The 25,000-nt window shown below is 44.1% G+C and overlaps 1 protein-coding gene and 1 non-coding gene across 3 annotated transcripts in view; one reads left to right on the forward strand and one right to left on the reverse strand.

Moving 5' to 3' along the window:
- The window catches only part of TGFB2 (transforming growth factor beta 2), an 82,739-nt gene that overhangs the window by 38,459 nt on the left and 19,280 nt on the right, over positions 1 to 25,000 (reverse strand). The window lies entirely within an intron of this gene.
- On the forward strand, positions 12,879 to 12,987 carry LOC132416056 (U6 spliceosomal RNA). Its single transcript, XR_009517453.1, has one exon. It is a non-coding gene; the product is annotated as a U6 spliceosomal RNA (small nuclear RNA).

A 25,000-nucleotide genomic window follows, 5' to 3' on the forward strand; every position in this document is an offset into this window, starting at 1 on the left:
GGCCTTTAAAGAGGCCAATGATCTCATGACATATTTATCCACACAGCTATTCTAGAACCCAGCAATGGCTCCCAACAAGGTCAACAGAAAGAAGGCAATATGCACCGATTCCACTAACAAGTTAAACTTGGAAATGTAGGATCTCGCCCTTAATCTCTTAATGGGTGAGAAGCACCCTTTATTTTTAATCTCTTTCTACAGATTGAGAAACTAGTAAAATCTTGCCAGACTTACACCAAACGTTGCCAAAATAAAGATGGAAATGTACCCTCTCGGACATTCTCGCTCACCGCTGCAGAGAGCCTTCTCAGCCCAGAACAGACAAATTTCAACATTCCCCTTTCCAGAAACTACTGCATGTTCCCTGCAGCTCCATGACGATTGGTGTGGACTGTCTGACATGCCTTAATGGGTGTAGCGGCTCCTTATTAGCCTGAAAATCTTTCTCAAAGCTCTCTAAAATTGTAGCAGTGATGCACATAATGGTTATTGCGTGTCTTGTACCGGGAGCTCGTCTCTGTGTTGTCTGTAAGCTTCTTGCTTGTGGCCTAACTTCTTTGTCAGGCAATCGCCTAATTACTTTGAGGCACTGTGCTGCTTTCCTGCTCTGCCCTGGAGCTCAGCGAATAAGCAACAGGGCACACCCTGCTAGGATTGCAAGCTATTTACCAACTTCACCAAGTGGGACGGGCTATTCCTGCTAATGTATTAAATTCATGACTTGGGAGTGAGTAAAGATGAAGCGGAAGAGATGGTCTGGATTATCTAGTTTGAAAAGGAAAGCAAATACAGCTAACGTTCATTCTCTCTGAAACTCTTCATTGCACTTAGAAATGAGAACACATAAAGGGTTTGCCCGGCACCCATTATGTGCTCTCTCAATGTTACTGGTATCGAATTCCTCTTACTGCAGTTTTCTCTACAAGACAAGACAAGACAGTCTCTCCCAGAACTCCTTCAGTGACGGAGAACTCAAACTTAGGCAGATGACCTACTGCAGTCTCTGACAGCTCCGACTGTACAGAGTTCTTCCCTATCTTGGGCTGAGATCTGCTTACCTACAAGGTCTGCCCACTGGGTCTGGTTCTGCCGCATAAGATGATTTACCCCCTTGCCACCTGACCCTACTCAGAAATTGTGAAGCCAAATCTCATGTCTCCCTGCCCCCGTCTCTTTTCTTTTCTAAGCAAACATTCCTATTTCCTTTTCTTATTTTTCGTGAGAGCCTTTTACCTTGGTGGATGGTCTCCTCTTTGCTCCAATTTTAAAATCAGACCCTTAAATCTGAACATAATTCTCAAGGCAGAACACAGTAGAACTATCACCTTCCTAATCGTGGAACTTATACTTTTATTAATACATCCCAACTGTGAATGATTCTCATTCATTCTCATTCTCTCTCTCCCTCCCAACTGCCCCCCACACACATTCTCTCTCTCTTTTTAACCTTTGTACTCGTATCATATTTTCTATGTGTTTTGAATGCATAATAAATGAGAAGTCTCGGGTCTTTTCCACACAGCCTGTTTTACAGATGTCATTATCTTATGTTTTACACCCTGAGGCTTTTTTGTGTGCAAATTTTACAATCTACCCCGATCCAATGTGTACTTATTTCATTTGACTCCTCTTTTCAAGTATGCTGAGATGGATTTGATGTCTGATTTGGTGAACCTGAGCATTCATTTCTTAAATAACATTGCAGAGGGCAGAGTCTGAAAATCAGTAATGTTCTTTATGCTGAATGCCCGTCCTGAACCCCAGCTAGAAAGATGGTAGGGAGTAAGAATTGCTCGAAAGGAATTTTTAGTTATCAGATATCTTTATTAGCATTTCAGGAGATGGTCATTCAGTACCTTAAAAAGAATACTAGAGTTTCAAAAGATGGTGCTTTCTTAGGGTTAGTAGATGTATTCATTAAGGGTGTGGACTCTTCCTCCATCCTGTTTGTACTGGCAACACAGCTATGGGCAATTAAGATATGGGAACATACAGGAATTATAGGAATCCAGATGAACTGTGGCATGACCGAGTTCTGGAATGGAGCCACAGGTGTTATGCTTGTTTTAAGAATTCATGTTCATTTGGGTGCTAAGCAGCTTTCTGTTCAAGGTCGGGACACCACTTGTGAGAGGAGAAAAAACAGTCTTTAAAGTAAGAATCTCCACGGCAAAACTAGACCACAGCTAAGTACTCTGAAATGTTTGAGTGTATCTTATTTTTATTTAATTATCTGAGAGCAAGCCCTATCCTTTAGTTTCAATCTCATGACTGGTGTATAACGTGTACAAATTTTCCTCTGCTCTTAGGGCCACTGGGAGAGAAAACGGACTAAATCCTAGCAGCCAGGACATCCAAAGAGTGAGTCCAACTGGTCCCAAGTTACTTGACACCCTAGCAAAGGAAGAGGCACTGTCATTTTTGAAAATGGAAGGAGAATTCTTAAGGCAAAAAAAAAAAAAAAAAAAGAGTTTCTCCTCTTTGGGGAAGCTTCAGCTCTGTCTTACAGCTCTCTCTCTCTCTATTATCTTTTGAAGGCTTCAGAAGCCTTAGTGGCAGGGGTCAAAACTCAGGTGCTTTCTGAAGCTCTCTCCACTCTCTTTTCTCACTGGCGGTTGTGTAGATGGCACAGGACAAATGCCTTTATTTAGTTACAAGCCAATGGCTCTCTTACGCTTCTTAAAAAGCATTTACTAAGTCCCCTTTAAAGAAGAGCTCTTTGAATGAGCCAGTACTTCTTAAATATGTTAGGGTGAAAGCAAACAGAACTCCCAGGGCACCATAGTGATATATACACACATGCATAACCAGAATTTAAAAAGTAGCAAACTGAGGTAGAGAGATGGAACCTGTCTACAACACCAGTGTGGGGTTTACCCGCATGTACTCGGGGAATACTGCAGGTACGCCCCAAAATCAGGGGAATAACTTTCACCAGGTTGGGGTGCATCTGTTATGTCCTTGACACACCATATTCCGTTTCTTGTCATATTACATTGGTTTCATTAGACTGTTTCTAAAGCCTAGACAACAATCAGAAAGATTTCCCCATGTCAGAAAAGTGGGGAAACAGTCAGTTCCATAATCTCATCTGAATAAATTAATTGAGCTTTTGTGTGTGCAAGGGAAGGAAGGTTACCAATGAAGAACGCTGTACAGCAGAGCACCCAGGAGACACGGTCCTGAGGACAGTTGCTGCCAGAGGAGGTTTGACAAGGGAAACTCGGTAACTCCTCTCCATCCCTTCAAGGGCTCTTAGACACCCCAAGAATTCTCCTTAGCAGGGAGCAAGTCCTGTGGCTGCCTGGCGATAGCACTGGACTGGAGATCCCCGAGGGCCAGGGAGAGATCTGCGCACATCTATCTCACCCATCAGAGAGCTCCTTTTTAGACCCTCCTGACCAGGCCACCCATTGGAACGACACTTGTAGGAGCGACCTGGGAACACTGGCTCTATATTGGAGAGAGAAGCCTTTGTAAGTCTCACAAGTACAGGGGCCGAATCATTCATCTTCTCTCTCCCCAAGGCCTCCTAGTACATAGCAAGTGCTCAATAACTATCACAAAGGAAAAGAAGATGAATTTTTTTCTCAAACAGCTGAATCTTATGATGAGAACCAGTGTAAATCACAAGCCTGACATCTTCCTAGGATCTTAATGCCTCACAATGTACTTTCACATACATTCCTTCATCTGAGCCTGCTAACACCTAGGTAGTGTTATCTCCATTCTACTGTGGAGGAAACCGTAGTTCAGAAGCCAAATGGTTTTATTTAAACGAGTCTGGGGACTTCTTAGCGCTAACCTCTGACACCAGGCTCGGGACCTACCCTTCCTGTAAGATATAAAGCAGCTGACAGAGCCGGCAGCACAATCTCTTAAGACGGTGCATTCGCAAGCGAAGGCTGGGAAGACCAATTCTGAGACCTTCGTGGGATTCCGACTTGAAGAGATACAGCAACGCTAAAATAAGCACTCTGTCTTCTCCACTGGCTCTGATGCTCTGGTGAGAGCAGTTTTCATTGTTATTGTGAATAGCTATTCTAGTGCCAAGGGCAGAAGCATCTTCCTCTAAATGCCCAGCAGCCTGAGAGGGACGGCACCTAGAAGGGACCGAGATGGAGAAGTGATTTATGCTCCGGCAGCTACCTTGGCAATCACGACATTCAGTGACCTTCCCTGGAACTGGTACTTTGGGAATGACGCCAAGAGAGATTCAAGAGAGAAGGAGGGAGCAGATTCCCCCATGTTTCAGCAGGAGATTAAGCTGTCTTCAGGCCATCTCTTTCTTCCACGGTGGGTAAGGGGGAGACTGGACCACAGGCAGCCACAGCAGTGGGTATAAGAAAGACTCAGAGGGACTCCCCTGGCGGTCAAGTGGTTAGGACTCCATGTTTCCACTGCAGGGGGGCAGGGGTTCGATCCCTGGTCGGCGAACTAAGATCCCACAAGCCGCGTGGCTCAGCCAAAAATAAAAATTACAAAAGCAATGAAAAAAAAAAAAGAAGAAGACAGACTCAGAGATGTTTTTTGACCATCAGCCTCAATGACAAAATCACTTTTTGGTGTATAAAGCGAGTCCACAATTGCCCAGAAGTTTACTGCACTTTTAAAATTTTCCCTCTGGGGCTTCCCTGGTGGCGCGGTGACTGAGAGTCCACCTGCCGATGCAGGGGACACGGGTTCGTGCCCCGGTCCGGGAGGATGCCACATGCCGCGGAGCGGCTGGGCCCGTGAGCCATGGCCGCTGGGCCTGCGCGTCCGGAGCCTGTGCTCTGCAATGGGAGGGGCCACAGCAGTGAGAGGCCCGCGTACAGCAAAGAAAAAAAAAAAATTTCCTTCTGGATGTAGGGCATCAGCTGTGACCTCTCCTCCCTCAAGATGGCTTCACAGAAGTCATTATGCCTTGAACAGGCAATCAGTGCAGCCCAAACACAGATGGACTTTTACAAACGTCAGCTGATCCCTCTGTTTCCTTTTTTATTTTGAAACCAACTGATTATACATTAATTACTCCTTGTTCATTGTAAGAAGGGAGCTGAGGGGCCCTCAGAGGCAAATACGCGTTCTCCATAGCTCTACTATAACCATACACACGTCTAAGCTCATGTCCACGCCTCTGTGGGCGCCTGGGATCCCCTGACTACAGCTTCTAACCTTGCAGAGGACAGAAACGTGGTCTTGCTCTTGGTGGGCCTCCCAGGCTGCTTTGTTTCCACAAAGGGTAACACTGATGGGGAGAATGACGGGGGTTGGTGGTGCACATACAGACACACGAACTTCACAGCATGTTCAGCAACATAAAATATCCCCGAGAAGGATCCAAGAATCCTAAAAGCATTTTATGAGTCTAATATATAGAGAGACAACACAGAGTCAGTCCTATTTCCCCAGGCTGCAATCAAACCAGCTTTTCTTGCAAGTCTGGTGTGAATGAAGGGAAGCAAAAAGCGCAGGTGGCAACAGGTCTTGGGTGGTGGCCATTTGGACTGTGGAGGGATTTAAAATGTACAATATGGATCTATTTCTGCTCTGCAAAGTTTATCTGTACCACTTTTCTAGATTCCACACAGAAGTGATAATATACGGTTTGTTTTTCTCTTTCTGACTTACTTCACTCTGTATGACAAGCTTTAGGTCCATCCACGTCTCTGCCAATAGCATTATTTCATTCCTTTTTATGGCTGAGTAATATTCCATTGTATATATGTACCACATCTTCGTTATCCATTCCTCTGTTGATGGACATTTAGGTTGCTTCCATGTCCTGGCTACTGTAAATAGTGCTGCAATGAACACTGGGGTGCATGCATCCTTTTGAATTATGGTTTTCTCCAGATATACGCCCAGGAGTGGGACTGCTGGGTCATATGGTAGCTCTATTTTTAGTTTTTTAAGGAACCTCCATACTGCTCTCCATAGTGGCTTCACCAACTTACATTCCCACCAACAGTGTAGGAGGATTCCCTTTTCTCCACACACTCTCCAGCATTTATTGTTTGTAGATTTTTTGATGATGGCCATTCTGACCAGCGTGAGGTGATACCTCACTGCAGTTTTGATTTGCAAAAGGAGTAGGTATATGTATCTGTGTAACTGATTCACTTTGCTATACAGCACAAACTAATACAACATGGTAAAGCAACTATAATCAAAAAAAATTTAGAAGATTAAAAGGCAAAAAATAAAAAATAAAATAAAATGCACAATATGGGAGGGGCTTGCCAGATGTGAGCCTGAAGACGGCAGGGCGGTACGATCTCTTGGTACATCTCACTTCGGGGCATCAGCAACCTCTCCAGGACTCAGTTCCCTCGTGTCTAAAAGGATGTTGGGCTTGGACTAGACTTAAGGCTGGGAGAGTCACTGGCCACTCCTGAGGTTACGGGGATTCAAGATTAAAAAGTGTGGCCTGCCCTTTCTAGCAACACAGACACCATGGTACAAAGCAAGCCCACTTTTATTCTCAGCCATCCTTTTCTCTCTCGTAAACTCTAACTCAGCTGTGAAAAGTCTTGACAATTTTCAAATAAAGAGACAACTTCAAGATGTATCTTGCTTTGGCCCCTTTGACCCCAACCTACATTTCTAGCTTCACGGGCACGTGACCATCTCTGCTGCCATGTCCCCTCCCCCCACACTGGACTCTGCCCAAAGCCCTAAATGCACCATATGACTTCCAATCTCCAAACATGCCAAGTGCTGACATGCCACCACGCCCATGCCACGTGAATCCTTCACCTAGAAACCGCTTCTTTACATTTGGCAAATTCTACTCATTCTTGAAAGTCCAGCCCAGTTTCCCCTCTTATCAGAAGAATTTCCAGCTCTTCCAGAGCAGAAGCAATCTCTCCCTTCTTTGGGCGAGACAACATTTAGCCTATTGTATGGTAGCTCTCTCTTTAGATGTTTACCTGACAGATGACAGCATGAGAGCAAGGTCTCAGATTCATTTACCTTTAATGTGTGATAATACCAACTCTTGCCTCTAAGCATCGCTATAAGGGTTAACTAAGGCAATGACTATGAACACACTGAGTGTTCAAGAAATGTAAGCTTATATTATTAACGGACCACTGAGAGTAAAAGACGAAAGGCTGCACCCTACTCTCAGAGCCCCATGCCAGGAAGACTCTCCTAACCAGGAACAAAGAAAAGGTCACATATGTCCAAACAGCAGGGGTACCTGAAACCCTGTGGATGGCAGGACTTTTCTCTGCCTTTAAGAGAATGCTATTTGCAGCAACATGAATAGACCTAGAGATTATCACACTAAGTGAAGGAAAACAGACAAAGACAAACATCCTATGATATCCCTTATATGTGGAATCTAAAAAAAATGATACAAATGAACTTATTTACCAAACAGAAACAGACTCACAGACTTCGAACACAAACTTAAGGTTATCAAAGGGGAAAGGTGGTCAGAGAGGGATAAATTAGGAGTTTGGGATTAACATATGCACACTAACTATATATAAAATAGAAAATCAACAAGGACCTACTGTAGAGCACAGGGAACTCTACTCAATATTCTGTAATAACCTATATGGGAAAACAATCTGAAAAAGAAATGGATATATGTATATATAATATAACTGAATCGTTTTGCTATATACCTGAAACTAGCACAACATGGTAAATCAACTCTACTCCAATATAAAATAAAAATTAAATTAAATTTTAAAAAATAAAATAAAATTGCAACACATTCCTGCCCTCCTACCCACCACCCCCCCAAAAAAAGCCTGAACCTACTCTCAGAGTCCTATGCCAGGAAGACTCTCCTAACCAGGAACAAAAAAAAGGTCACATACGTCAAAATTGCAGCAGTATCTGAAACTCTGTGGATGGAAGACGTTTTCTCTGCCTTTACAGAGTCAAACAAACCAGCATGGTCCTTGGCTGTGCCTCTGCTCCTCAGTTTATAACTATTAATATCAGGAACCTATGGGCACACGTGAGCCCAATTCAACAGGACACGTCTTAGAAAACCACTCTGGGGTCACTAGATTTGTAGACCCATTGGCTCACTCACATAAAACCAGGTGTAAAAGAGACTTCAAGTGATTTTACTATTAAAAGTACCCACATTTACAGGCAATTTACAACACGCTTTCTTGGATATAATCTCATTTTTAACCTTAATGGCATTTCATGTATATTTTTTTGTACAATTGCTGTCTTATTGACAGTGTTTGCTATGAGCTAGATAATTCCCACCGCCCACCACTTGTTGTACACACGAACAGACTGAGGTTTAGAGCAGGCAAGTCACTCGTGCGTGCAGCTAGAACAGAGAAGTGGCTGGAAATCGCAAATCAAGTCTATCTGACCCCAAGTCCACAATCTTTCTACTGCTCCATGGCCTCTCTCTTCCCAATAAAGGCTCCTTCTGAAGTTCTTCAAGGACCGGCGGGTGGAAAGTTCCAGAAGAACAGCCAAAGCTCAGTAAATGATGAGCCTTCTCATCAGAAGATATGTGTATGGTCAGAACCATACACAAAAGGAGTCAGGAACTTTCCCGGCAACAGCCAGAATCTCGGGACAAGATTCAAGGAGAGATAACAGAACCAGATGACCTTTGAAATGCGAACACCCGGACAACGTGTGACACTGTGCTGAGGCTCATTAGACAAGTCTAGTTCTAGCCCTTCGAATCTTCAACTTTCCTCAAATAGGAAAGATGGGGAAGGAACCAGATAGCACTGAGGGTTCAGAGGCTGAGCTTCTGAAAAGCCTCATTTAGGTTCTGAAGGCGAGATATGAGGTCTATGTTTCTGCTGCTTCTCCTTGGCTCCTTGTAAGTCAAGCATACGTTTTGTGTGTGATTTTCTAGCTCTTGATCCAATATATTGTCTGTTGCAGCTAAGTGAGGAGACTAGTCTTCGTCCTGACATGTGGTTGTGTTAGAACCCTTCGGTAAAAACCTCCCACATCTCAGGGTTCAAGGGATGAGGGGTTTACACACAGGCCTATCACTTCTTGGTAAGAATTCCCATTTACCTCTGAAGCTGTGTTGTCTTGAACCTCGCTGTGCCTTGGGAGCTGGCGACCACCTTACAGGGCTCTGGTCAGGCTCAAATATGATGATGCATGTGAACGGGCTTTGCTAAATGCAAAGTGAATCATACGTGCGAGGTGGCATGACTGTATTTACATTTATTCTTTTTAAATATCTTTCTAAATTGAAGTATAATTGACCTACAATTTTATATTAGTTTCAGGTGTACAACATAGTGATTCAACATTTTTATACGTTGCAAAATAATCACCATGATAAGTCTCAGTACCACCTGTCAACACACAAAGTTATAATATAATGGACAATATTCCCTATGATGTAAATTATATCCCATGACTTATTTATTTTATAACTGGTAGTCTGTACCTCTTGGTCTTCTCACCTATGTCACTTATCTCCCCACCCTTCTCCCCTCTGGCAACCACCTGCTTGTTCTCTGAATCTATGAGTCAGTTTCTGTTCTGTTGTTTGCTCCTTTGTTTTGTTTTTTAGTGAAATCCTATGGTATTTGTCTGTGTCTGTCTGACTTATTTCACTTAGCATAATAGCTCTAGGTCCATCCATGTTGTCACAAAGGGCAAGATTTCATTCTCTTGGTGGCCGAGTAACATTCCATTGTATATATACCACATCATCTTTTTCTGTTCGTCTGTCAATAAACAACTAGGTTGCCTCCTTATCTTGGCTATTGTGAATAATGCTGCAATAAACACAGGGGTGCATATATTTTTTCAAACGAATGTTTTTGTTTTCTTCAGCTAAATACCCAGAAGTGAAGTTGTTGGATTATACAGTAGTTTTATTTTTAATTTTTTGAGGAATCTCCATGCTGTTTTCTATACTGACTGCACCAATTTACATTCCCACCAACAATGCACAAGGGTTCCCTCTTCTCCACACCCTCGTCTACACTTGTTATTTGCTGTCTTTTTGATGACAGCCGTTCTGACACTGTCACTGAATTAGAATGTACTCGCCACACTTCCCCAGAGGTCACTCAAAGACAACAAGCATTTGCTGACACAAGCTCATCTAATCCCCCGGAAACAACTTTTGTGGTTGATCTCCGACTTTGCAGATAAAACACTGAGGCTCAGGGTTAGTGATCAGAAAACACTGGTAAGTGGATTATCAAACCCAAATCCTGACTCCCAACAGGTGTTCTTCCCACTCATCACATCGCCTCAGACTTAGGAAGGGTCCATTCAGGTTACAGTGCACAGAATTGGAGCCACTCTCAGGGGGCTGTGAGATCACGGTGTCATCAGTCCTATGAGCCAGACCTGCCCGGGACCTCGACATGCACATGGGCAGCCTCCGAAGCACCTGTAGCCAACCCTCATCTGTTTCCCTGAACCCCCTACAGGTCCTCCTCCAAGCTGAGTTTTAACCAACAGATTTGAGTTTTGCCTTCCGTCCCTTTGTGGCCAAACTCTAGGCATGTGAAGGACTGTCCACGGCCCCGAGCTTAAGGAAGAATGAGGTGGGGTGAAGCAAATGCATGGTAAATCCACTGCCTGGAAAATCTGCCTCTCAATATGTAATATGCCAATAATAACAGCAGCAGCTCAGAGTCCTATCTGCATTATCTCATTTAAGCCTCACAAGACTCGACAAGGTAGACACTCTTTTCATTCCCATTTTGCAGATGAGGAGACCAAGGCTTAGGAGGATTACATCATTTATCTAAGGTCACATAGCCAGTAAGTGGTGGTGCCAGAGTGAAAGTGACTTATCAATACAATGGACTACTTTTAGTACTTCACTTCATAAGGTAAGATAAACCCATTTATACACAATCTTGCTTATAACACATAGTAGAGTATTTAACATACTTACTTTTCTCAGCTTGGCAAATAGACCACACACCTGCTAATAATGCCTTTTCCATGTCAAGTTATCCTGACTCTATTCCAACATACATAGCAATTTAAATTATCTACGTGAAAAAGATGATAACCTCTAACCCTATAAAATAATAAATGACAATACACTCTCACTAAAAATAAAACACATACCCAATGCATTCAAAACACTTATGCTACGTAATTCCTTTTTTTTTTTCTTTTTTTGAAAATGAATCAAGATGTTCTCGAGGAGGAGGGGGAAAAAAACCCCTGTGAATTACTTTATATTATTTAAATAAACCTTAAATAAACTTTCCCTATATCTCATCTCTACAGAACTGTCACCCCACCACAAAATCACCGTGCATGACAAACTGTGAGGCCAAAATGAAGGAAAGGGTGGAGGAAAGGCATTCTTGTCTCATTTCACAATTTTTGGGAGGCACCAGAATGTGGTACTTTTTGGTCAGTGCGTGTTTACGCTCTACCTTTTTAGGTTGGGAAATCCAAAGGCAACATTTCTTACTTGCAAATGTGTTTCATGGAATGTTCTTCAGAAGTTTGTGATTAATCTTGTTGCGACTTCTAACTCCTTGAAACCTTGAAACCTGACTCATAGGACATATCACCAAATCTGGCGAATCCTCTGACAGGTAGCTGTGTTAAAATTCTTTGGCAAAAACTCCCAGACATCATGGTTAAAGGGATAAACGCTTTATGCAAGGGCTGACACTTCTTAGTAAGAATTCCTACCTCCTCTAAAGCCAGTAGGAGCCTGTGTGACCCTGAAAGCCTGTGACTCCCTCCCCACCCCCATGTCACCTGCTTTCCCATCAGACAGAAAAGGGACCTCTGAAGGGCAAAAGAGCAATCTTGTTACTGCATTTCAAAATGTTCTTGTGTTATTCTTAATGTAGATTCATATTTACAATAGATGATACACTGTTTTAAAAAGGCACATGCTTTCCCACCTTGCAGTTTCAACTTTCCTAAAAGATCACTTACAAATCCTAGGAGGATTATACAGCCACAAAACAGCAGTTCGATATCCTGTCTAAATGTGGGTGCATCTGTGCTGCTAGGCTTCCCATTAAACCCTCTGTTTAGATCATAAATCCAGCTCCACAGCTCTCCTGTAATATCCCAGGGCAGAATCCCCAAGTTTAAGGCTCTATCACATAGTTTTCTTTCCTCCTGATTGGGAACTGCCTTTCCCTTTGCATTTTATTTCTCCTTGAGACTTTTCCTAACCATGTAGTGTTCGATTAAAAAACCCAGTTAGGGGAGGGGGAAGGGTAAGCTGTGACAAAGTGAGAGAGTCGCATGGACATATACACACTACCAAATGTAAAATAGAGAGCTAGTGGGAAGCAGCCGCATAGCACAGGGAGACCAGCTCGGTGCTTTGTGACCACCTAGAGGGGCGGGATAGGAGGGGTGGGAGGGAGACGCAAGAGGGAGGAGATATGGGGATATATGTATACGTATAGCTGATTCACTTTGTTATACAGCAGAAACTAACACACCATTGTAAAGCAATTATACTCCAATAAAGATGTTAAAAAAAAAAGTTATTTCCAAGAAGACTCTAAAAACAATTTACAGTAGGCTTGTGTCATCTGACAACCTCCTCGCCCCCACAGATATTTATTTGCAAAAACTGAGATGAGGGATCAAAAGAGAAAGAGCACATCATAGCTCCATATACCACCAGACCTTGGAAAGGAAAGCCCGTTCAAGACCTGTGCTCCTGAGGAAACTAGAGATGGTATATGAAGATGATCTTAGCTTCATATTGGGAGCAGAAGTTGGGAACTTTCATCCTCCTTTTCCTAATCCTGACTCCTTTCCCTAAACATTGGCCGTTTTACTGCAGGCAAGTTACTCCACTCTCTTCTGCTTCAAGATTATGTCAAAGGTATACTTTTGTCAAAACTCATCAAGTTGCACACTTAAGAGCTGTGCATTCTGCTGTATGTAAATAGTACATCCATTAAGAATGGGGAGTGCTGGCTTCGGCAGCACATATACTAAAATTGGAATATGATACAGAGAAGATTAGCATGGTCCCTGTGCAAGGATGACACGCAAATTCGTGAAGCGTTCTGTATTTTTGGGTGGGAGAGGGTTGGATTAGGAGTTTGGGATTAGTAGACGCAAACAATTATACATGAAATGGATAAACAACGAGGTCCTACTGTATAGCACAGGGAACTAAATTCCATATCCTATAATAAACCATAATGGAAAAGAATATGACAACGAATATATATGCATAACTGAATCACTTTGCTGTACACCAGAAACTAACACAACGTTGTAATTCAACTCTACTTCAATTAAAAAAAAAAACTAAAAAAAAAAAGGGAAAAAAAAGAAATTAGAAGGATGAAAATGCATATAAATATTTAAAAAATAATATGATTATGTAAGGTCCTACAAAGAAACACTAGTCCCAGGCAGTTGTACAAAGGAATCTCACTAGACTTTTAGGAAACATATTCCAATCTATGCAAACTATCCCAGAGAAAGAAATGGGAGATACCCCAACTCACTTACACAGGCAGTATAACCGTGATACCAAAACGGTATCAGAAAAGGGAATGTATAGACCAAATCCACTCATGGAACAAAACCCACTCAACAAAATAGTAGCATAACCAAGGTCTGTTGTATTTATACCCCCCCCCCCCAAGAAAAGAAATTGAAATGATGGAAAATCATCCTTTGGATTCAGTTCCTGTGACCAAATGTCCAACACAGGACACAGTGGCACTGTGACGCCAGTAGAGAAAAACTCTGAACTTCCGCAGAGAAAAAAAACCTGCCTACCTACTTCAATGTAGAAGTGAAACCAAGGGCTTAAAACTAGTCCCTTCATCGGTTTCGCGAGAGCCGGTGCCTCGGTGAATCAGGGGCCCGGCCCCGAGTCTGGACGCGGATCTTGCAGCAACTTTCTCTATGCTGGGGTGACTGTTCTTCCACTGACAACACTCACCAGAGAGCTTCATTTCACACCTTTGCCTTTATAATTTTCCACCTTCGGCTAAAAGTACTGCTTTTGGGGTGAGATTCAACCAAAGCATCATCTCCCAAAGCAACGGGAGCAGTAGCGAGTAAGGGCTCTTGCAAGGTGCCCCCGGGCGAGCTGCCTCTTCCGTTTATATCTCCAGCCTCATCGGAAGGCAGCCCTGAGCACTTCGGCTGCGGCCGGGGGGCTGCTTCCAACGCTCTGGCTTCATTTTCACACGAACGCTCCGCCAAAAAAAGAAAACGAACAAAATGACGGCTGTGTCGAGGGTCCCGGTGGCAGCCCCCATCCGGGAAGGGCAGGAAGAACTAGAGGCAGTTTTCACCATCCTTTTCCTGACCTTGGGGATCTTGTCACCATTTACTCGTCGGATGAAGTGATGATGAAAGTAAAGTAGGGTTCATTACACGTGCTGATCTGGCAATCGCTGACCTCTTCGACTTGAAAATGATTCTCACCTGCTCCAGCCTGCGACTGCCCCACTGTGTGTGCATGGACACACACACACACACACAATAACGATGTCATTTACTAGCTCTGTTTATTGACATACAGGGTTCAGTACAGACTGTCTAGAACTCGGCCTCCAGGCCCTTCTCAAAATTTAGGAACACAGAGAGTTTAGGATGGGGTTTTGTTTGTAATCTTGGAGCTGTAACACGAGGAGATTTAAGGTTTGGGACTCAAAGACCCAGATTCTGCTTTGGCTTTGCCACGTAAAAGCTGGCCCTGGGCACATCTCTTAAGCTTTCTAGGCCTCAGTTTCCTCATCTGTAAAATGTGCGGGACACCTTCCTGGCAAGGAGGTTGGGAAGGTCAGAGGAAATGAGAATCAAGAGAGGCTACAGGGAACGATTCAGCCCCACTTGGCCACCATCACCCTTTGCTCTAAACCAGCTTTACTAAAGTGAAAGTAAAGATAGGCCTTGGAACAGAGCTAGCTATGTGGCACTCCAGTTAATTCTCTAAACCGCACTTTGCCCATCTCTAAAATGGGGACAAGACAGCATCTATCGCCTAGAGATGTGAGGATAAACTAGGACTGTGAAAACAGAAGCACTCAGCACTGTGAGTTTGACGGGTACCCCAACGTCGTCGCTTCTGCTATTTTTTCCTAGATTCCCAGCAAAAGGGCTTCTTTCTGGCAGACCTCTGCTCATCTCCCCAGCTCCCTGGTCATTCAGGGAGGCCTCTGCACACGGAGCTCCCTTCCCAGCAGCCGCAGACTCCCCAACTCAGGGCAGCTCTGCGCTTCATCTCCAGATGAAGCGAAAATCTGGTAAATATTACACTTACAAGGTAACAGGTCTGGAATGCTTGGCATCCCAGGCGGAGCACAGTTGCTTCTTGGCATCCAAATACATATAGGCTGCAGCCCAGGGCCAAGCTACATTGGGCTGCTTTGCGCCATTCAAATAAAGATATTAAAATTCCTCCAACTTTATAAACATTTGTACTGTTTGCTAATCACAGGGGTTAGTTTAAGAAAGTCACCTGAAGAGAACTTGGCGTGTGGACTGCTCTCCTCAGTTTAGACCCGAAGGAGCACTGCGTGTATACGTACCGCATAGGTTTCTCATACGTAAATGGTTTCTATATTTTACGCCAGGTGGACTCTACTTTCAGCGTGCACTGCCTTTCCCCAAACAAACGGGCCTAAGCAGTTTTCATTCTGGAGTTACGCCCTCAACCATTGCACCACGTGGCCGCTTCTGTGTCACGTGATCAGCTCAAACTTCAGTCCACGGGAGTGAGTCATGATGACAGCGGCAACTGTGGGAGGCGGGGCACCTTGGCTCTTCCACTTCCTAGCTATTGATCCTGGGAGTGATTTAATCTATCTCTGTGCCTTGGTTTCCTCCTATGTGAAATGGAAAAAAATAATAATGCCTATCCATTATTGCCAGGATCAAATGAGTCAATATCCCTAAGTACTTAGGAGGGTACCTGGGGTAGAAGTAGTACCACATCAGTGTAAGTAATCAACATTTTTATTATAAATATTATTCTTGTCGTTGTTGTCATTGTTGTTATGGACCAAACACCAAGTGTGAATAAAAGAAGCTAGATACAGATCCTTAGCAAAGGGTAACTGGTTCCCCCAGTAAGTAAAATAAGTGTAGTTAGACATATTTAGGTTCACCTTTCTATTAACTAGAAGCAAGTAGTGGTAAAATTAGATTATATCACAGCCAGTGACACACTTTGGCCTTCACTGATTCAGAGGTCAGGACTGAACTTCCCTCGGTTAAGAACACAAAAAGGACACCGTTTTCAACTGGCTTCATCTTACTCTCCAAATATCTAACCTCAGAACTTTTAAATAAAACCTCCTTCCCAAATGGCAACTTTGAGAAAAAATACCAAAGCAGACTTTGAGTGGGAACAAAGAAAGGGGCACCATTTTCCTAAGAATAAAGAAAACGGAGCACATTCTCTTGGTTTGCTTTGACAATTAAAGGTGATCGGGAGGCCCGATTTCCCCTGTGGGTGATGGAAGGTCAAGGACTTCCGGGATGACAGCTCGAGTCTGCTGGAAGACACCCTTCTTGCTTCGCTGGCCTGGGCATGTGCTGCTCCAGCAGGTAACGGCCAAGTCCAAACAGCAAGCAGGCGACAGCTGTCTCTGTCCTTTGCACACCTGTCTGGCTCCCACCTCCTTTCCTCCTCTCCCCTCTGGCCTCCCTGTGCATTCACAACCCCTGCTGCTGCCTCAGGTCACTTGTGCGTAAGAGCAAGAAGGAAAAAACACTACAAGATACGTAAGGAATTAAAACGAAGGAGGTGATGGCCAGTGTGGGCCTCAAGATTCACTTTACAGAGGATACAGGAGGAAGCCAGCTGTATCGGTAAGAGAAAGGACAAGATTTTTTTACTCAGTAAGGCCTTCTGGAACCTCAGGCCACATCCTCTGGAGACATCTATTCTGTGTACCCATGACCCTGGGCAGAGCTCCTCTCTGGCCACAGTCACCCAAGGCACAGGACAGGACGGGGCTTCCCAGGGGTCAGGAGTGGGGCAGGCCAGACAACAGAGGGGCAGGCAACCGGCACAAGAGTGGGCCTTTCTGTTCTTTGTACTTGAAGAAGCTAAGCCTCTCTCAGTACAGAGTTTGTGGGGGGGCGGGGAGGGAGCCGTAGACTGAATGGATCACAGTGCTGACTGGGGGTGGGGTGGGTCGGGAGGGAGGTCCTTGTGGCTAACCACATTTTACTGGGCTTTTTTATTGATTACAGTTGTATTGAGAGAGACATGACTCAGACATACCATATCCGAAGCCACGTAAAGCACTGGGTTCTGATGGAATTTCGATGTATGAAAACGTCAAGAACTGTACTCTGATATGTGAAAAGCTTTGCTATCAACACAGACGTCACTTGCTTCTGTCCTTTAACAGCTGAAGGAGATGCTGACTTTCCTATTTCCCTTTTCATCCTGAGGCTCGGGCTAGTCACTGCTCAGGTACACATGTCATTCTACGTACGTTATGGATCGATGTTTTAAAAAGGTGGTTTCGTTACCCAGTCACCTTGTCTTTGTGTTACCATTGGCCTTGGCTTGTAAATATCATTCAGCAACTTTTGAATGGTTCTGCTTTGTGTAGGGCAGTGGGTGTATCAAGTTGTCTTCACAAATAGGCTATAAGCTACTTGAGGGCAGGGGTGATGTAAGAATAACAATAAAAAGAGGAAGAACAATGACAAAAGTAACACTACAAGTGTTGAGGGGCATGCCATCTGTCACATAGCCACCATGATTGTCCCATTTTGGTGGAAGCTAAGAAACTGAGGCTCAGAGAGGGCGTGTGCCCTATCCAATGTTACATAACTAGAGATAGGACGCCTCCACTTACACCTATGTTGTGTGAGCCCAGTGCCTTCCTCTGCGCTGTGTGTGCTGCCTCTTCTGGGGGGATCTACCCCTACTCTCCTCATTTTTATCCACTCGTGTGATTCAGGCAGCAAGCCCTTGAGGCAGTACATGCTCAGTGAATATGTATTGAATTAAATTGAATAAAACAGTATTTTCCACATCCTTGTTTTCAGGGACAATTCAGGAAGGGATTAAAGTGAAATAACAAGGGAGAGAGATGTACCACTTAGTTGTAGAAATAGTTACTAACACACAGAGTTCTTTTAGGCAGGTTCTGAAAGTTTTGAGCCCTCCTGATAAGACAAAGAATATCATTCTGCCTTACTTACTTTTACCAATGTTTAAATGATATCTTCAGCATTATTTTCCTCTGACAGAAATTGGTACCACTTTTAATTTTTTCTTAGGCTTTAAAAAAATATATCACTTGGGCTTCCCTGGTGGCGCAGTGGTTGAGAGTCCGCCTGCTGATGCAGGGGACACGGGTTCGTGCCCCGGTCCAGGAAGATCCTACATGCCATGGAGCGGCTGGGCCCGTGAGCCATGGCCGCTGAGCCTGCGTGTCCGGAGCCTGTGCTCCGCAACGGGAGAGGCCACAACAGTGAGAGGCCCGCGTACCGAAAAAAAAAAAAAAAAAAAAAAAAAAAAAAAATATATATATATATATATATATATATATATCACTTGCTTTTCTCAATGTATAACTTGATATTAAAAACATGGGTTGGAATTTCTGGTTTTCCTATAGTTCTCAGAATACAAAAGCAAGAAAAAGTCTTCACTGATCACCTTGAAATAAGTGAATGAATGAATGAATGAATAAAAAATATATTCATTCCCTACCACAGGCACAGCATTTTTATGTGTTAATTTCTTTTTTTTTTTAAAGTACCATTAAGAAGCATTATTTTTAAAAATCAATTCTCATTTTAGAGAAGAGAAAAATGAGGTTCAGAGAGGGTAACTGACTTGCCCAGTATTTCACAGTCAGGATTTTACCCAGGATTCTCCTTTATGCACTTAGTCTCCTATATCACAGACTAAGTGTCACCCTCAAGAGTCATCTTTGGCTCATGTATGAGTCACTTTCTTGGCTTATCAGTGGTAGGCTGGGATCAAAAAACCAAAGGTCCACATCCTCACAAAGTTGAAAGGAAGGGACCACCGTCTGTTCTAACAAAGCAAAAGAAACAGAGAGGCCCATTATATGAACTCGTCTGTCTAGACAGATGACTAAACCGGGGTCCCCCCCAGGGTTAGACTTAAATTTCCTCTGTTCAGCCTGTTGGATATTTAGCAAAAAAAAAAAAAAAAAAAAAAAAATGCTTAAGGGCTGTAGTACGAATCCAAGCCCTCCTACACTACCCAGAGAGTAGTTTAAAAGTTGTTTCAGTGCAGCCTGCATGTGTTAAAGTTTCAAGCAGAAATTGGATCGAAACAAGAAGAACCCTAAAAATACTTGTGCTGTCTGGCTGAGGACCCAAGAGCACAGGCCCAACTGTCCCACTATAACTCCAGGGACAGCAGTTCGAACTCACAGAGGGAGCAAGTATTGATCCAGGCATCCCCGTGGGACCATCCACAACAAGAATGCATCAGATATAGGCTTGGCTTTCATATGGGCTGGCGAGTAGCTTCACTCATGTTCTTTCTGTGCCCCCGAGGACTCTGAATTTTTCCTAACTTATAACATGAAAAATGCTACTGACAGTAAAGAAGAAGTCAGTATCCCTTCATCCAGAGATATAAACAGAGGTTGGTGATAATAAGATGCTTTTAATCCTATTAATATTGCTTTGCTTAGAGTACAAAAACTTTCCCCAGGTGGGAATTAGGAGTTGGCTAACAGACCAAGTGGCCCCATGGAGAAACTGGGAGTAGAGCAGTGGACTAAGACATTTTGCTCATTTCCCAATGAGTCCTTAGCGATATGCAAGGTGCTATTTCTCTTATGGTCCATATTTGCAAAATTCACTCACTCCCACATTTAACAAATATTTATTGGCTGCCTTGATCTGCAACATTCCTTCATATGTATGAGGATACATACGAAGGCCTAGAACTGGAGATGGAATTTCTAGGGCCTTGGCCTGGAACCATTCTGATCTTTTAATAGGCATTAAAGGATTAATGCAGTAGTCTGAGGAAGAACTCAGATTTACTAGCCAAAAACAAAAAAAAAAAACAGCCAAAAAACAGTTGTTCCTAGCTAGGGAGAAAAAAAAAAGAAACACACCAGGATTTTACACTGCACGGTCCAGTGATTATCCAGTGTGGACAAGAGAATCACATAAGGATGCACCATATTTCATACACGTTCATATAAGTAGCAACCACTTCGTTCTTCCAACAGGGAAACCAGAGGATAAAGATGAGCTAAACTCAGAAGCCGCTGCCTAATTCCAACACCTGTGTTCAAGCCCGTGGGTTCTGCTGCCTGCTTTGAATTTCCATAGGTTTTCAGGAGAGAAATACTGGATTTAAAAGAAAAAAAGAAAGCATCCAAACATATCATTTTTCCTTTTTCAGAAAAGAATGATCTCTTTAAAATACAGATACATATTATTCTTACTCAGTGAATTCTCCTTTTCTGACACCTCATCCCCTCACCCCAAATATTCTTGTGTATACTTAAGTTTATTGTCTTAGGGGGGCGATTAGTTGGGGCTTTGGAACCAGACAGACCAAGTTCAAGTTCTGGCTCTGCCACTTATTAGCTGTGTGACTGTGGGGAAATTACATGATGTCTGTAAGTCTCGGTTTCCTTATCTGGAAAACTGAGAATAACTGTTTATCCTATAGGGCTAATAGAGAAAGATTAGTGCATTGCCGAACTAAGTATTCAATAACTAATGGCTATCGGTAACATTATTATTCATCTTATTATTACTAAAGCCAGAATCCACCCTTTTTATCTATCAATACCCCCAAGCAGGTATATGCCTTTTCTTCATGCAGAAGTTCACTCATATTAGAACATGGATACCTAGACAGAAAATCATAGTAGTAAAAGTTATGTAAACCCCCAAAACAGAGGTTCTCAAACCTGGCTGCACATTAGAATGCTCTGGGAAGCTTTTTAAAACTAAAGATACCAGACCCCACCCCAGACCAAATGACTCAGAATTTCTGGAGGCGGACCTCAGCCTGAATGTATGTTAAATATCTCCCAGGTGATTCTCATGCGCAGTGAGGTTGAGAATCCCAGCACTAGGACACCCAAGTAGAGACCACAGCCCTGAAGGTCAACGCTTCCAATAAAGGATCTGAGTGCTTTGATATCTGAAGCCCAAGTTCAAGTCTTTGCCATTGTCCCAGCATACCTGTGGGTGAGCTGGTCTTGGGGCTTCCCCTGTTTAGTTTCTGAAAGCCAGTCTACTCTCTCCCTAACAATAACACTTGAGTAAACCATCCCTGAAGCCACAGTGGCCGCAGTTCCTGCAGGGAGCTGCCCTCCCGCTCTCCTGCCTACATACACACAATGGACGAGGTAAGTAGCAGCCTTGAGAAAACAAGCAACGCAGACCAGGAAAACAGAGAAGCAGCCCCTGCCGTGAAGGCGAACACATACGAATCAGCTCCGCTTCAGAGCAAAGATACAATCCAACCGAAGATTAGAAAAATGTGGTCTGACCGTTTGGATTTCACAAGGATCCAAAACCAATTTTAAAGTCCAGTCGGTGGACAAAGTTCACATTCAGCAAAACAGCTCCAGGGGTTGCATCACCCACACAACAGGGCGATTCAGAAATACAGATGTCCAGCCAGGGGCAAGACAATGCTTTCATTTTTTTCTGCTCTTTCCCACCGCTGACCCCAAGAGCAGGATGGAAAAGCTCAGCATCTGCTGCTACTAAGAATAGGCTGCGGAGATGGCAATGAACTTGAAAGCACAGAGTTACCCAGCATGCTCAGGGGCGCTCGGAGGGGATGGATGGCTGCCCCTGGCTTGAGAGTGGTACAGAAGATGCCTCAAGCCAGGCAGGGTCATTCTCCGGTTTTCTCACTGGACACAGCAAGAAGGAGCCTGAATCTAAGGCAGCAACCCGATAGGTCACTGGCAGGAAGTCACTAAGGTTCAGGTTAGACAGAATTCTAGGGAACCGCATGGTACACGATGTTTAAATCAATTGGCATGGAACTCACACAAGAGAGAGAAGAAACAGGAAAGTCATGGTCCCTCTAGCAAACAGTGAGGCATCTTCAAACTTATAGTCTCATGGAAGCTTAGCCTGGATCCTTACTGTGAAGCACATGTACCAGATATTGCTGGGCATGTGAGGACCACAGTGGCAACCTGAGACCCTAAGGCTAAGGGATCTGAGTACATGCTTTGGAGGTAAGCCTGAGCTTCCCTGACATACATAAATTTCACATAACACATCAGGACTTGCTTCCTAAACCTAGTACTACCAACTGTGCCTCTGACACCAAATAAACTTGTCTCAGTTGGAGGAACAAGTGATACATAAAAATGGAGGACAAGGACATTGATGTCTGTCTTATAAGGCCAACCTACTAATTATTCAGTAAATATCCATTATAAAGCTCCTCATAATTCAACAGATAAAGCGATAGTGTGGCTCTAGCCAAGCCATACCCACAACACAGGTTTTTTTTTTTTTTTTTTGGTACGTGGGCCTCTTACTGTTGTGGCCTCTCCCGTTGCGGAGCACAGGCTCCGGACGCGCAGGCTCAGCGGCCATGGCTCACGGGCCCAGCCGCTCCGCGGCATGTGGGATCTTCCCGGACCAGGGCACGAACCCGTGTCCCCTGCATCGGCAGGCGGACTCTCAACCACTGCGCCACCAGGGAAGCCCAACACAGACGGTTTTTAACATGGGTGAAATCTTTGTCTTTCCCCAACTCCTGCACCTACACTGTGGTAGACTGTACCATTTTGGTCAAAATGTGGTCTGTCCCTCTCCCCTGGGCCCACAGCCACATGGACCCTTTCTTGTGCCTCTTCCTCTCCTACTGAAATCAGGCTTGGCCAATGGAATGGGGTGGGGATAACTGTCAAATCTCCTGAGGGCCAGCCAGGAGGTCAGCATGCCCGGGTTACATGCGGCTCCCTCAGCCTGTGTCCTGCAATGAAGATGTCATGGAGCACAACTACAGCCAACCCACAAATCCACAGTACATGAGTGAGGGACCCATCGTTGTGATATGCCTTCAAGATGAAGAAGAAAAGCTCTAGTGACTTTCAGCTTATAAAATAATGTTCTATTCCAGAGTCCCATTACACAACAGCACATCGTGGTGTAATGGATTTTATACACCATGGGTCCATTATGTCTCCTGAATGTAACAATTTTGAAGAACAAATACTTGATACAATGATCTTGCCCTGTTCTCCAGCCTCAGTATTTCACAGCGGGTCTCCTGTAGGAATACATCCAATTTCTCAAAGACTACACTGAGTGCTTGTGCTGTCTCATGATTCATCAAGACGGTAGTCATGCGAGCTCACAGAGGAAGCAAACGACATGAAAGGGCAAATCTTCTCCTTCCAGAAAACTGAAGCAGCTTCCTAGGGCTACTGGATGACGGCCAAACGATCACCCCAAAGGCCATCTTTTCAAGCAGCAAATACCACCTTCCCCAAGAAGGCTTCCTTGACACGCACGTTCAGCAATTCTTCCGACCTCTCAGACCCTTACTAATAATCAACCACATGGTGTTAGCTTCTCGGTTTGCTTTGGTTGGTTTGGTCTGCCTGAGTTCCTCAGCAAGTTGTAGCTCTCCTGAAGTCGGGGACTGTGCTCTATGCCTCCATCCAATGGCAACTTCACCCAGCACCTGCACGCGCTATAGACTCGGTAGACATGTCTCATACAGATGGATGAAGGAGTCAAATCGCCATCCCAGTGTAAAGTCTTGCTGTTCAAGACTTAAACATTAGAGTTCAAAGTCTCATCCAAGAGAAATGCTTTTTGACTGATAAGAGACATAGTCTTACAAATTCCCTGGCTTATGACCCCACTTCAAAGTTTAGGCAAAGGCATGAGGCACAGCTGGACAGGTCCAAAGACCCTTCCAAGCCCAACTTTTCACTTCGCACAGGGAGAGATAGTTTGTCATTCTCCGAGGCCAACCGTGGTCACCTATGAGTTTAGTGCCTTGTGTCCCTGGTCACTGAATCAAGGGTGGCCGTGACTAGGCAGTACAGCAAGTACAGCCTCCAACAGCTGCCATTCTATACTTGTTAGCACACGATGGGAGACCCAAGAGGTTATTTTCATACACAGAAGGGTGCAAAGATAGCTTCTTTCCCGAAAGGAAGGGGGTAGGTTGCCAATAACTCAGGAGTATTCATATAAAACAATAAAAAACAAAACAACAACAACAACAACAAAACCATATTCTACATACGGAACCCGCTTGTAGCCTGCCTATCAAATTGTCTGCTAAAGAAGGAACTCAGCACAAGGGAGGTCTGGTTGTAGTTCTTGGTGCAGTTTCACCTAGAAATGCAGCTGTGAAGTGCAACTTCACAGTGCAAGTCCAACTCACTGGGCTTCGTGCTCCTCCTTGGTTACCGGTGCACTCTCCTCAATTTAGCCACAGGAACCCCTTGGCTAGAACCACCCTTCTCCCTATTTTATGCAGAGGAAAAGCCACAGACTTGACAGTGGCCTCCAAGGCCCTACCTGACGCATCATTAACTCTCTAATCTCAGCTCCTAGGTTACTTTGGATCATCCTTGAGTGTGGAAGGAACGGTACCCACTGCTCCCTCTGCCAGAAACGCTCTTCTCCACATTGTCTCAGGCTGTCCTACGCCCTCCTTCAAGTCTCTGCTTCCATGTCACCCTCTTAATGAGCGCTTCCACGCCAGCCTACTTTAAATCGCAACTCACCTCCCCATTCCCCCAACGCTGCTTTTCTCCCCTATCGCATTGATCAAATTCTACCATTCTTATCTCGTCTTTTGAACTAATCGTCTATCTTCTTTCTCCAAAATGTGAAGTTCTCCCAGGGCAAAGTTTTCTGCTGTTTTATTCACTGATGGCATCACTAGTGCCTAGATGGATGTCTATTACATAGCAGACAATGAACACTGTGGAGTGAGAGACAGTATCGTAAGAATGTCTCGTCTTTACCTCTGTCTTCCCAAGATCTCTGCATGCATTTGACGTTTATCTTACAACTCGATCTATATTTGTCGTGCACGTAGAGACCTTTTAATGCAAGGCTTGCTGGGAAGTAGAATGAATATGAC

This window comes from Delphinus delphis, chromosome 1, assembly GCF_949987515.2.
Source record: "Delphinus delphis chromosome 1, mDelDel1.2, whole genome shotgun sequence".
NCBI lineage: Eukaryota > Metazoa > Chordata > Mammalia > Artiodactyla > Delphinidae > Delphinus > Delphinus delphis.